Raw genomic sequence first — 14,873 nt, forward strand, 5'->3', positions numbered from 1 at the left:
GGGGCTACACGGGACCTCAGGGGGCGGAGCTACACGGGACAAGAGGCAAACTGCTACAGATCCATCCTTCCTGCCACTGCTAGCCAGATCAGTAAGTAAATGGGAAAAGTGAAAGAAATTGTGTGTGTGAGAGTGTGTGTGTGATAGTGTGTGTATTTTTGTGTGTGCGGGCAGTGGCGTCAGACTTTTTTTAGGTTGCGGGGAGAGAACTTTAGCTCTCGCTGTACCATCCCCTCCTGTGTTCTGTCACCATGTCACCCCTGTGTTCTGTCACGTGTCACCCCCCCATGTTCTGTCACCGTGTCATCCCCGTGTTCTGTCACAGTGTCACACCCCCCGTGTTCTGTCACTGTCCCCCCCCCCTGTTCTGTCACTGTGTCACCCCCCCCCCGTGTTCTGTCACTGTGTCACCCCCCCGTGTTCTGTCACTGTGTCACCCCCCCGTGCTCTGTCACTGTGTCACCCCCCCCCCCCCCCGTGTCCTGTCACCGTGTCGCCCAGAGGCATCACCGGGTGTGGTGACACCCCGGAGCGCACTCTGTACTATTACACCCCACCCCCTCGCTCGGGCCGCGTGGCGCCCGAAAAGTGGGTGTGACCTAATTTAGAAGGGCCGTGGCCTGGTGGGTCTTTTCTCTTTCGCTTCGGGGGCATGTCCAGCTTCCCCAAAGATGCTGGCTGACCCCGGAGACTGGACTGTGTGTGTGCCGGCTCTTATCTGTGACAGGAGCCGAGTGCTGCAGGAGATTATCTCACTGCAGCACTCGGCTCCTGTCACAGCAGAAGAGCTGGCACTTTGGTGTCACCCCGTCCAAAGGGGACACCCGAGTGCCGGTCGCACCCCCCGCACCCGCCTTCTGACAACACTGGTGTCACCCCCCATGTTCTGTCACCGTGTCACCCCAACCGTGTTCTGTCACTGTGTCACCCCCCCCCCCCCCCGTGTTCTGTCACTGTGTCACCTCCACCATGTTCTGTCACTGTGTCACACCCCCCGTGTTCTATCACTGTGTCACACCGTTCCCCAGGGGCTATAAGACACTGGATAATTTGCTTGCTGTGCAATAATTATCCTAAATAAAATGTTAATGTGTAAAAGGGGGCTCTACCTGCTGTAATGTGTAAAAGGGGGCTCTACCTGCCGTAATGTGTGTAAAAGGGGCTCTACCTGGTGTAATGTGTGTAAGTGGCGCTGTGTGGCGCAATTTGAATAATGGAGACTATTGTGCAGCCTTATATGAATCTGTATTATTTGTTGCCCACACCCCTTCCACATGAAGCCACGTCCCAATATTTTTGGCAAGTGGGGGGAGCTGCTATTTTGTTTGTGGCCCTCGGATACTGACAGGAAATGTGAAGTGGCCCCTCAGCTGAAATAATTGCCCACCCCTGCCGTAGAGGATGCTTGGGTCCACATTAGTACCATGGGGTATAGACGGGTCCACTAGGAGCCATTGGCACTTTAAGAGTTTGAGAGTGTGGGCTGGCTCCTCCATCTATGTCCCTCCTACCAGACTCAGTCTAGAAACTGTGCCCGAGGAGACGGACATCTTCGAGAGAAGGATTTTACACAGATAGTGGCGAGATTCACACCAGCTCACACACAAGGCAAACCAAGCTAACTAGCTTGAAACATCAGCAACGGCTGAACAATATTAATTACCAAGTAACGAAACAGTACTTACCAAGAACTAAGCAGTACTGAACTAAGTAACCACTGCAGGATCACGAAGCGCTGGGCGGGTGCCCAGCATCCTCTACGGAATACGAGAAAATAATTTACCGGTAGGTAATTAAAATCCTATTTTCTCTTACGTCCTAGAGGATGCTGGGGTCCACATTAGTACCATAGGGATGTACCAGAGCTCCCAGAACGGGAGGGAGAGCGAGGAGGCTCCTGCAGAACTGACTGACCAAACTTCAGGTCCTCAGAGGCCAAAGTATAAAACTTGTAGAACTTTGCAAACGTGTTCGATCCCGACCAAGAAGCCGCTCGGCAAAGCTGTAAAGCCGAGACACCCCGGGCAGGCGCCCAGGAAGAACCTACCTTACGAGTAGAGTGGGCCTTAACAGACGTAAGACACGGCAATCCTGCCATAGAATACGCATGCTGGAGAGTAAACCTGATCCAGCGAGAAATCGTCTGCTTAGAAGCAGGACACCCAATATTCTTGGGATCATATAGGACAGAGAGTCCGATTTTCTGTGACGAGCAGTTCTCTTCACATAGATTTTCGGAGCCCTTACAACATCCAAGGACTTTGATGAAACTGAGGAGTCAGTAGCAACTGGCACCACAATAGGTTGGTTGATATGAAATGCCAACACAACCTTCGGAAGGAACTGCGGACGTGTCCGGAGCTCAGCTCTATCTTCATGGAAGATCAAGTATGGGATTTTAAACGAATAAAGCCCCCAGCTCCGACACACGTCTAGCAGAAGCCAAGGCCAACAAAGTGACAGCCTTCCAACGTGAGAAACTTGACCTCAACCTCCTGTAGAGGCTCAAACCAGTCCGACTGGAGGAACTGCAACACCACGTTAAGATCCCAGGGCGCCGTAGGCAGCACGAAGGGAGGCTGGATGTGCAGAACTCCCTTCAAAAAAGTCTAAACCTCAGGGAGGGCAGCCAACTGTTTCTGGAAAAAATGGATAGGGCCGAAATCTGGACCTTTACGGATCCCACCCTCAGGCCCATATCCACACCTGTTTGCAGGAAGAGAAGAAAACGTTCCAGTTGAAACTCCACCTTAGGAAATTTCTTGGATTCACACCAAGAAACATACTTTTTCCAAATGCGATGATAGTCTGTTTAGACGTTACTCCTTTCCTAGCCTGTATCAGGGTAGGAATGACCTTGTTCGGAATGCCCTTCCGAGCTAGTATCTGGCGTTCAACCTCCATGTCGTCAAACGTAGCCACGGTAAGTCTTGATAAGCGAACTGCCCCTGCTGCAGCTGGTCCTCCGGAAGAGGAAGAGGCCTCGGCTCTTCTAGCAGTAAATCCAGAAGATCTGCGTACCAAACCCTTCCTGGCCAGTCTGGAGCAATGAGGATTGCCTGAACTTTTGTTCTCCTTATGATTTTTAAAACTCTTGAAATGAGTGGAAGTGGAGGAAACACGTACACCGACTGGAACACCCACGGAGTCACTAGGGCGTCCACCGCCACGGCTTGCGGGTCCCTCGACCTGGAACAATACCACTGAAGCTTCTTGTTGAGACGAGAGGCCATCATGTCTATTTGAGGTACACCCCAAAGACTTGTCACCTCCGTGAACACCTCCAGATGGAGGCCCCACTCTCATGGATGGAGATCATGTCTGCTGAGGAAGTTCGCTTCCCAGTTGTCTACTCCCGGAATGAAGATTGCTGACAGCGCCAACGCGTGTTTTTCCACCCAGAGGATGATTCTCGTTACCTCTGACATTGCAGCTCTGCTCTCCGTTCCGCCCTGTCGGTTTATGTAAGCCACTGTTGTTACATTGTCCGACTGCACTTGAATGGACGGATTTCTCAGAAGATGGGCCGCTTGGAGAAGCCCAATGTAAACGGCTCTTAATTCCAAAATGTTTATCGGCAGTTTGGAGAAGAAAGAGAAAAAGACAAAAAAACCTTTTTTGGGAGCACTCATTTGTAATATTCAAAATAATATGTATAATAATAAATATTAAAACGTAACTTTTAATCAATCCTTGAATAAAGAAACTTTTGGACAAGAAGTTGGGACTCGTGTCTGTTATGATAAATATGTAGAAGAAATCTTATTTAACCTTTTTAACAAATGAGGTACAAGATAAATGAAAGAAAAGGGTGAAAATATCAAAGGGATAGTGGAGGATACTGAATGGTTTCTTAAGGTCCCGGGTATCCAAGAAATCACTGTACATGCCTAAGTTATGGATATCAATGATAGGTATATATGCATATATGCAAACTGGATAAAGTTTGTAAAAATAGAGCTCAGGATGGATGTAATGAGAGTGGGGCGAAAAGAGTATTTAGATTTCCCTTGATGGGAGGAGGGGGGGAGAAAGGAACAGGGAGAGAAAAAAGAAAGGGGGGGGGGGGGGGAGTAGGATTGGGACGGAGAGTAGAGGCCCACTGCACCTGGTATTCTCAGGAAGTTGCCCGTCCTGATACTGGCCAGGCCATGCCTGCTATGCTTCCGAGATCGGTCAAGATCGGGCGTATTCAGGGTAGTATGGCAGTGGGCCTAGGATGGAGGAAAAGAGAGAAAAGAGGAAGAGGAGAGAAGAAGAAAAGACCACCACTAGTTCTGTACTCTAATAAGTCAGTACCATAATAGTCTGAAATGTTTTTCCAAATAAGAGTGTGTGTGAAATAAATTCAGAATTGGGGGCAGCTCTTTTCCTTAAAAATGGCCCACTGAACCTGGTATTCTCAGGAGGTACCCCTTCCTAATACTGACCAGGCCATATCTGCTTAGATTCCGAGATCGGACAAGATCGGGCGTATTCAGGGTAGTATGGCCGTGGGCCGTTAAATAAAGGAAAAAGATAAATCACACTCTACTTATTGTACTTTGCATAAATCAAGACTAAAATTAGTCCGAGGTATTTCCAGAAAAGAGTGTGCAGTGAGTCAATAAGATAGAGACCGCGACAGCACGATGTGCTCTTAATATACCGTGTGTGCAGAATTTGCTATTTACACAACATATTTCATTGTGAGTGCATTTTTCCACATTCTCACTCAGTAACTATTTGAGATATTCTCTCTAGGATTATTTATCTTTTGGATCTCCTATTGGGAGACCTACATAAATAACACCTTTCTACTTTAAGATTTCCCTTTTTCTCTCTATCTTATTGACTCACTGCACACTCTTTTCTGGAAATACCTCGGACTAATTTTAATCTTGATTTATGCAAAGTACAATAAGTAGAGTGTGATTTATCTTTTTCCTTTATTTAACGGCCCACGGCCATACTACCCTGAATACGCCCGATCTTGTCCGATCTCAGAAGCTAAGCAGATATGGCCTGGTCAGTATTAGGAAGGGGAACCTCCTGAGAATACCAGGTGCAGTGGGCCATTTTTAAGGAAAAGAGCTGCCCCAAATTCTAATTTTATTTCACACACACTCTTATTTGGAAAAACATTTCAGACTATTATGGTACTGACTCATTAGAGTACAGAACTAGTGGTGGTCTTTTCTTCTTCTCTCCTCTTCCTCTTTTCTCTCTTTTCCTCCATCCTAGGCCCACTGCCATACTACCCTGAATACGCCCGATCTTGACCGATCTCGGAAGCATAGCAGGCATGGCCTGGCCAGTATCAGGACGGGCAACTTCCTGAGAATACCAGGTGCAGTGGGCCTCTACTCTCCGTCCCAATCCTACTTCCCATCCCCCCCCCCTTTCTTTTTTCTCTCCCTGTTCCTTTCTCCCCCCCTCCTCCCATCAAGGGAAATCTAAATACTCTTTTCGCCCCACTCTCATTACATTCATCCTGAGCTCTATTTTTACAAACTTTATCCAGTTTGCATATATGCATATATACCTATCATTGATATCCATAACTTAGGCATGTACAGTGATTTCTTGGATACCCGGTACCTTAAGAAACCATTCGGTATCCTCCACTATCCCTTTGATATTTTCACCCTTTTCTTTCATTTATCTTGTACCTCATTTGTTAAAAAGGTTAAATAAGATTTCTTCTACATATTTATCATAACAGACACGAGTCCCAACTTCTTGTCCAAAAGTTTCTTTATTCAAGGATTGATTAAAAGTTACGTTTTAATATTTATTATTATACATATTATTTCGAATATTACAAATGAGTGCTCCCAAAAAAGGTTTTTTTGTCTTTTTCTCTTTCTTCTCCAAATTGTAGTTCACCTACAAAATTCCTGGGAGCACCGCCAATCATTAACAGTTTAAGAATCACTTGTTAACTGTCTGCATGTTGGTATATTATTATATCATTATATAACAATTTCAGCATTTAATTTTATTGTTTGACTAGTGCGGTTCCACACAATATAACTTTCTCCATGTTCATCGGCAGGCCTGCTTCCAGACTTGACCACCTTCCTTGGAAGGTTCCCCTTGAGTGACTGCGCCCCAGCCCCGGAGACTTGCATCCGTGGTTAGAAGTATCCAGTCGTGAATCCCGAACCTGCGGCCCTCCAGACGGTGAGGTAATTGCAGCCACCAGAGGAGCGAGATCCTGGCCTTTGGTGACAGACGTATTCTCTGGTGCATGTGCAGATGAGATCCCGACCATTTGTACAGGAGTTCCAGTTGGAAGGACCGAGCATGAAATCTCCCATACTGCAGAGCCTCATAAGAGGCCACCATCTTTCCCAGAAGGCGAATGCACTGATGAACTGACACCCGGGCTGGCTTCAGGACATCCCAGACCATTGCTTGTATCACCATCGCTTTTTCCTCTGGAAGAAACACCCTCTGCACCTCTGTGTCGAGGATCATTCACAGAAATGACAACCTCCTGGTTGGTTCCAAATGTGATTTTAGAAGATTCAGGATCCAACCATGTTCCTTGAGAAGTTGGGTCATGAGAGCTACAGACTGTAACAGCTTCTCCATGGACGATGCCTTTATCAGCAGATCGTCCAGATATGGAATTATGTTCACCCCCTGTCTGCGGAGGAGAACCATAATTTCCGCCATCACCTTGGTGAACACCCTCGGTGCTGTGGAGAGGCCGAATGGCAGGGTCTGGAATTGAAAATGACAGTCCAACAGTACGAATCGGAGATAAGTTTGATGCGGCTGCCAAATCGGAATGTGGAGGTACGCATCCTTGATATCCAGGGATACCAGGAATTCCCCCTCCTCCAGACCTGATATCACCGCCCTTAGAGACTCCATTTTGAACTTGAACTCCCTCAGAAAGGGGTTTAGTGATTTTAAGTTCAGAATGGGCCTGACCGAACTATCCTATTTCGGTACCACGAAAAGGATAGAATAGTAACCTTTGTTTTTCATCTGGGGAGGAACTGGTACAATAACCTGTGCCTCCACCAACTTCTGGATGGCTCCCTGTAGGGTAGCCCTGTCTGCCAGTAAAGCTGGCAAGCCTAATTTAAAGAACTGGTGAGGAGGGAAATCCTGAAATTCCAGCCGGTACCCCTGGGACACAATATCTTGTACCCATGGATCCCGGCCGGACAACACCCAGACGTGACTGAAATGTCTGAGTCTCGTCCCCACCGTCATGCTGAGGACTTTGGCGTACCTGAAGCAGGCTTCTGTTCCTGGGAACCCGCAGCAGCAGGTTTCTTGGATGTTGGTCGATCTCCTCTAAAGAAGGTGTTGGGCAGTTTGGCCTTTCTTGTTTTAGTAACCCGAAAGGACTGTGATGCAGCTGAAGAAAACGGTTTCTTCATAGCAGGTGCAGCTGAGGGGAGAAAAGGTGACTTACCTGCTGTAGCCATGTAAATCCACGCATCCAACGCTTCCCCAAAGAGACACTGACCTGTGTAGGGTAGGGTCTCCACTCCTCTCCTGGATTCCGCGTCGGCAGACCACTGGCGCAGCCACAGTCCTCGACGAGCTGAGACCGACATGGAAGATATTCCTGCAGCCATTGAACCCAGGTCTTTCATGGATTCCACCATAAATCCTGCAGAATCCTGAACGTTACGTAAAAACAATTCAACGTCACTTTTATCCATTGTATCCAATTCCTCAAGTAACGTGCCTGATCACTTTACTATGGCTTTGGAAATCCATGCACAGGCAAGGACGTAGTATATGGATTTGAGCGTAGTATCAATTTTGCGATCAGAGTCTGGATAAAGAAGCGTCTACTATGGGTGGGTTTTCCCATTTTTTCCTATCCTCCCAGGAAAGGGGAAAGCCACCAGAACCCTTCTAGGGATCTGAAATTTTTTCTCAGTTTTTTCCCACGCTTTCTCAAAAATAGCATTTAATTCTTTGGACGCCGGGAAGGTTAGCGAGGCTTTCTTATTGCCAGTGAAGTAAGCCTCCTCAACCTGCTCAGGTGTTGTATAAGTAATATTCAACACATCCCTGATAGCTTCCATCATCAACTGCACCCTGTTGCAAGAGATGCAGCCCCCCTGAGCACATCCCCATCATCGACTGCCGTGTCAGAATCGGTATCCGTGTCATCTTGCATAATCTGGGCAAGAGCACGTTTGTGGGAACCAACAGAGTGGGGCCCTGAGGAAACGGAACCAAACCAAACTGCCATAGAGTTCTGTAAAACCTGAGTTGCAGATTCATTCTGTGCAACCATTCAGGCTCCCTTGCTGCTATCTGTGCTAAAACAGTGCAATCCTGATTACATGGAATAAGATCATCCTGAGAGGACATATCCTCTGCAGCATATGACACAGAGTCCCTGGACTTAGCTAAATGGAGACCACAGACACTCCACACACACACACACACACACACACACACACACACACACACACACACACACACACACACACACACACACACACACGAGGCTAAACAGAGTTTCACCCCCAAGAATGGCAAGAGAGACACAGAGATTGGAGCCAACCCACACACAGCGCTTTCAATGGTATAGGGAGACCCCAACCAGCGCTGACTGTGCACCTAAATAGGTTACACAGTCTTTACACTGCCTCCCCCCCCCCTTCTACAACCCCCTGGTACCGTAAGAGATAGCTGGAGTTGCTCTGGAGGGACTGCTCTTCACTGACAGCGTTTCTGCAGGAAGGAAAATGGCGCTGAACGCTGCTGGGTCCTTTCTGAGAAGCTCCGCCCCCTTAATGGGGTTGTCTTCCCGCTCTTCTGGAGATTATACTGGCCTGAGGAATTATGCTGGCAGCGATCCCGGGACCCTGACAGGCTTGAGAGGTCAGTGTAGGCGCTGGCTCAGGGCGCCCCTCACAGCGCCGCACTATGTACCGCTGAGCCCCGGAGCGCAGTTAGTACTGCGCTCCATACCCTGTTGCCGCCATCTTCACACCAGCTCCCCGCTTGCTAGGGGGGCTGGTGACTCACTCGCCACTTCTTCTGGCTCTGTAAGGGGGTGGCGGCATGCTGCCGGGGTGAGCGATCCCCTGTGGCGGGGAACGTTCTATCCCCTCAGGAGATCAGTGTCCTGTCAGCAGATAGTGGCTCAGATCCCTTAGGACGGACACTACTCCCCCCCTTAGTCCCACGATGCAGGGAGGCTGTTGCCAGCAGCCTCCCTGTAAAATAATAAACTCTAAAATAAACTTTACTAAAGAAGCTCTGTAGAGCTCCCCTAGCTGTGACCAGCTCCTCCGGGCACATTTTCTAAACTGAGTCTGGTAGGAGGGCATAGAGGGTGGAGCCAGCCCACACTCTCAAACTCTTAAAGTGCCAATGTCTCCTAGTGGACCCGTCTATACCCCATGGTACTAATGTGGACCCCAGCATCCTCTAGGACGTAAGAGAAAAATAATTAATAAATTGTCCCCTTAATCCTAAACGATACTTTACCACCTCATAATTATATATTAATTTACTCCTAATTATCCAGAGTGACCGTGGCTTGCTGTATTTGGTACCAATCAGGGCCGCCATCAGGGGGGTATTACAGGGACATTTGTCCTGGGCGCCGACAGACAGGGAACCCGGGCAGCCTCTGCAGCTGCAGACGAGTGTATAACTGTATATGAAGCTGGGAGGCTTGATCCTGCTCTTACTCATAGAGCGATACTAGATAGTGGTACAGTAGCTTGGCACTGGAGAATGATGTTGGTGACTTGAAAGTGGATTGCCTGAAGGTGTGCACTGAATTGTAAAACTTTATTGTACAGGAACATATGCCAGAGAGGCAACTGGAATGAAACTGGAACTGGAATAGAACTGGAACCAAACTGGAACTTGAATGGAACCGGACTGGAGCCAGAATGGAACTGGTATGTATCTGGAGTTGGATTGGAACCAGATGGTGACTGGACCGGAACCAGATGGTGACTGGACTGGAATCAGCAGGTGACCGTACTGGAAGTGGAATGCCGACCGGACTGGAACCGGAAAGATGACACTGAATGGAGCTGAAGTGCTGACTGGACTGGAACTGGAATGATGACACTAAATGCAACTGAAGTGCTGACCGGACTGGAACCGAAATGATGACACTGAATGGAACTGAAGTGCTGAGCGGGCTGGTACCAGAATGATGACACTGAGAAGTCTCTCGTAGACTAAATGGAAGCACCAAGGATAACAGAGACTTTATTTTTACCAGACTGGAACTAGAACAGAGCAGTTAGAAACCAGATAGCTGCAAAGTACATGGGAGCTCAGTACAGAGCTGTTACTTCAGAAGAAACAGTTGTACTGGCGTTTTGAGCCAGTCGGGAAGTGAAACTTATAGGGCTGAGCATGAGGTGATTGGATGCTGTGGTCAGCTGGTGTTAGAGCAGTGTCCAAATTGGCTATGGAGAGTCAGCTGACTGAATCCAACATGGCTGCGTCCCTGTCTGAGTTTGGAGGGAACTCTGGCATTCAGTCTGTAAGTCAGGACACTGAATGGGAGGGGAGAGACACACCCAGGACCCAGGGCCGGTGCAAGGTTTCTCAGCACCCTAGGCAAATAAACAGTAAACACCTCCCCCCCCCCCCCTTCCCCACCACCACCCCCACTCAGCAAAATACTGAGCCCCTGAGGTGAGTCACACCCACACATTAATGTTTTGGCATGTTATTATGGTCATCTGCAGGCAGCTAACAACTCTCAGGCACTAGAGAGTCGCAGCTGCTGCAGAACCTCCTGCCGGTCACATGACTGAAGGCTGGCTGAGGTACTGACCATGGTTGCCTTTCTGTTCTGGCTGATGCTGTGGCTACGGATGAGGGAAGTCGCTCTTGAAGACCCACTCGTAGTTTTTTCGGGTTTTGACTCCCTGTCGCCGCCGCTGGTCAAGGCTGGCTGTGAGGGGATACAGATCAGTCAGTAGTTGGGGAAGCCCTTCCCTGCCTGGGAGAAGGTGCCACCCCCGCCCTCCTCCTCGAGCTCCATCAGCTCCTGACAGCGGGAGCGTTAGGGTAAAATGACTGATGTCAGCATAGAGAGATCGCTGCCTCACTAGATCGCTATCTCACTGTGCCAGAATCATGTACCTTAGACTCAGGTTGCATTGCAAATACTATCATGGATAAATGGGTCCTTAAGGGAGCAGTGAGGAGTGTATCAGGAACACAGGGAACAGTCAGGGAGCAGTCTGGAGTGTATCAGGAACACAGGGAACAGTCAGGGCGCAGTCTGGAGTGTATCAGGGACATAGGGAGCAATCAGGGGAATAGGGAGCAATCAGGGGTGTATCAGGGACACATAGGGGGCAGTCGGGGTGTATCAGGGACACATAGGGAGCAGTCGGGGTGTATCAGGGACACATAGGGAGCAGTCGGGGTGTATCAGGGGAATAGGGAGCAATCAGGGGTGTATCAGGGACACATAGGGGGCTGTCGGGGTGTATCAGGGACACATAGGGAGCAGTCGGGGTGTATCAGGGACACATAGGGGGCAGTCGGGGTGTATCAGGGGAATAGGGAGCAATCAGGGGTGTATCAGGGACACATAGGGGGCAGTCGGGGTGTATCAGGGACACATAGGGGGCAGTCTAGGTGTATCAGGGACACATAGGGAGCAGTCGGGGTGTATCAGGGACACATAGGGAGCAGTCGGGGTGTATCAGGGACACATAGGGGGCAGTCGGGGTGTATCAGGGACACATAGGGGGCAGTCGGGGTGTATCAGGGACACATAGGGGGCAGTCGGGGTGTATCAGGGACACATAGGGGGCAGTCTAGGTGTATCAGGGACACATAGGGAGCAGTCGGGGTGTATCAGGGACACATAGGGGGCAGTCGGGGTGTATCAGGGACACATAGGGGGCAGTCGGGGTGTATCAGGGATACATAGGGGGCAGTTGGGGTGTATCAGGGACACACAGGGAGCAGTCGGGGTGTATCAGGGACACATAGGGGGCAGTCGGGGTGTATCAGGGACACATAGGGGGCAGTCGGGGTGTATCAGGGACACATAGGGGGCAGTCGGGGTGTATCAGGGACACATAGGGGGCAGTTTAGGTGTATCAGGGACACATAGGGAGCAGTCGGGGTGTATCAGGGACACATAGGGAGCAGTCGGGGTGTATCAGGGACACATAGGGGGCAGTCGGGGTGTATCAGGGATACATAGGGGGCAGTTGGGGTGTATCAGGGACACATAGGGAGCAGTCGGGGTGTATCAGGGACACATAGGGAGCAGTCGGGGTATCAGGGATACATAGGGGGCAGTCGGGGTGTATCAGGGACACATAGGGGGCAGTCGGGGTGTATCAGGGACACATAGGGAGCAGTCAGGGTGTATCAGGGACACATAGGGAGCAGTCAGGGTGTATCAGGGACACATAGGGAGCAGTCGGGGTGTATCAGGGACACATAGGGGGCAGTCGGGGTGTATCAGGGACACATAGGGGGCAGTCGGGGTGTATCAGGGACACATAGGGGGCAGTCTAGGTGTATCAGGGACACATAGGGAGCAGTCGGGGTGTATCAGGGACACATAGGGAGCAGTCGGGGTGTATCAGGGACACATAGGGGGCAGTCGGGGTGTATCAGGGACACATAGGGGGCAGTCGGGGTGTATCAGGGACACATAGGGGGCAGTCGGGGTGTATCAGGGACACATAGGGGGCAGTCTAGGTGTATCAGGGACACATAGGGAGCAGTCGGGGTGTATCAGGGACACATAGGGGGCAGTCGGGGTGTATCAGGGACACATAGGGGGCAGTCGGGGTGTATCAGGGATACATAGGGGGCAGTTGGGGTGTATCAGGGACATACAGGGAGCAGTCGGGGTGTATCAGGGACACATAGGGGGCAGTCGGGGTGTATCAGGGACACATAGGGGGCAGTCGGGGTGTATCAGGGACACATAGGGGGCAGTCGGGGTGTATCAGGGACACATAGGGGGCAGTTTAGGTGTATCAGGGACACATAGGGAGCAGTCTGGGTGTATCAGGGACACATAGGGAGCAGTCGGGGTGTATCAGGGACACATAGGGGGCAGTCGGGGTGTATCAGGGATACATAGGGGGCAGTTGGGGTGTATCAGGGACACATAGGGAGCAGTCGGGGTGTATCAGGGACACATAGGGAGCAGTCGGGGTATCAGGGATACATAGGGGGCAGTCGGGGTGTATCAGGGACACATAGGGGGCAGTCGGGGTGTATCAGGGACACATAGGGAGCAGTCAGGGTGTATCAGGGACACATAGGGAGCAGTCAGGGTGTATCAGGGACACATAGGGAGCAGTCGGGGTGTATCAGGGACACATAGGGGGCAGTCGGGGTGTATCAGGGACACATAGGGGGCAGTCGGGGTGTATCAGGGACACATAGGGGGCAGTCGGGGTGTATCAGGGACACATAGGGAGCAGTCGGGGTGCATCAGGGACACATAGGGGGGCAGTTGGGGTGCATCAGGGACACATAGGGAGCAGTCAGGGTGTATCAGGGCAATAGGGAGCAGTCGGAGGCATAGGGAGCCGTCAGATGTGCAGCATAATGTAGGGCATGGGGCTGTACTAGAGAAGCTGCTCTGGGTGTACTGTACATCAGGCAAGTAGAGACAGTGACAATGACTTACCTGAAGTAGTAGCAGCAGCAGTGCCAGTCTCGTGCCCCCGGCCTCCTGTGTCCTTTGATGGGGCTCCTGGAATGTTCATTCCCCGTGGCTGATCCTGTGAAGGGCGGAATCACTGACTTCCGCACCAACCAGATGATAGGTGTCTGAGCCAGAGGAGCTTTTGTAGAGAGGCGGCCACTTGTCCCTGGGAAGGGGTCAGCAAGCCACCTGCAAGTACACGGTAAGCTTAGCTGGCCCCAGCGATGTGCTCTGGCGCCGGCTTATAGGAAGTCAATGGCACCCTGAGCCTTCATCCTCATAGTAAAGTTCCGCCTCTGGCTCCTGCTGGCCGGTCCCAGGCTGCATGATAAGTAATACACTAAACGCCACCGGCACCCGGCCTCCTCCTCGGGCTCCAGCAGCTCCGTCACCGCTTACACGGTTTGTGGTCCCAGGCGGGGGCGGGGGAGTGAGCGAGCGACGCTGGAGATGCTGGTGGGAACAACCCCGGACATGTGGCTCTAACGGCAGATCTGACACAGGGTGAGCAGGGAATGGGTCCCCCTCACGGCGAGCGCACTGCACAGTCAACAGTCACTTCCTTCATTTTTTTGCTTCACTCAGCGCCACCCTTCAAGTACTGGTGAACATAGGCAGCTGCCTAAAGGTAGCACCGGCCCTGCCAGGACCACCCATAGAATGCTGAGAGCATTGCGCAGAGACAGCCTGCACAGACCCCACCAACAGCTCGGCATAAAGAGCAGAAGCAGAGAGATCAGCCACCGAACAAAGGATCCTGCAGACCACTGACACAGGGGAACCCCCACACAGGTAGCAAATCAGTAAGCAACACAGACCGCAAAACACAAGACATGAGGAATTTAGTCAGGATTGCACAGAAACACAATGAAGCATCATATTTAATAAGTAATCACACCAGACCAACTATCACACTGGGAAACTCTGGCTGCCTGTCAGTGCCTGACATCATAGATGCATGAGGGAAGAGGTGGAGGGGGCAGGAGCTGAGGGAGGTGTGTGTGTGAGAGGGAGGTGACTGGGACAGGAGCATATATGCATGAGAGGTAGGTGGCTGGTAGGTGTGAGAGGGGGGTAGATGGTGCAGGGCTGAGGTATAGGTGTGTGAGAGGGAGGTACAGTATCTGAGGTATATGTGTGTGTCAGTGAGGTGGAGCTGCAGTGACAGTATTTATCTACAGATGTAGCAGCCGTCATCTAGTTGCACCCGCGATCTGTTTTCTGGGGCGTG

At 50.7% G+C, this 14,873-nt stretch overlaps 1 protein-coding gene and 1 pseudogene across 7 annotated transcripts in view; one reads left to right on the forward strand and one right to left on the reverse strand.

The window, feature by feature from the left end:
- Positions 1-14,873, reverse strand: part of GTDC1 (glycosyltransferase like domain containing 1) — a 654,615-nt gene that overhangs the window by 195,308 nt on the left and 444,434 nt on the right. The gene's annotated exons all lie outside the window — the stretch shown is intronic.
- On the forward strand, positions 4,939-5,056 carry LOC134946164 (5S ribosomal RNA; annotated as a pseudogene).

The sequence above is a fragment of the Pseudophryne corroboree genome, chromosome 7, assembly GCF_028390025.1.
Source record: "Pseudophryne corroboree isolate aPseCor3 chromosome 7, aPseCor3.hap2, whole genome shotgun sequence".
Taxonomy (NCBI): Eukaryota; Metazoa; Chordata; class Amphibia; order Anura; family Myobatrachidae; genus Pseudophryne; species Pseudophryne corroboree.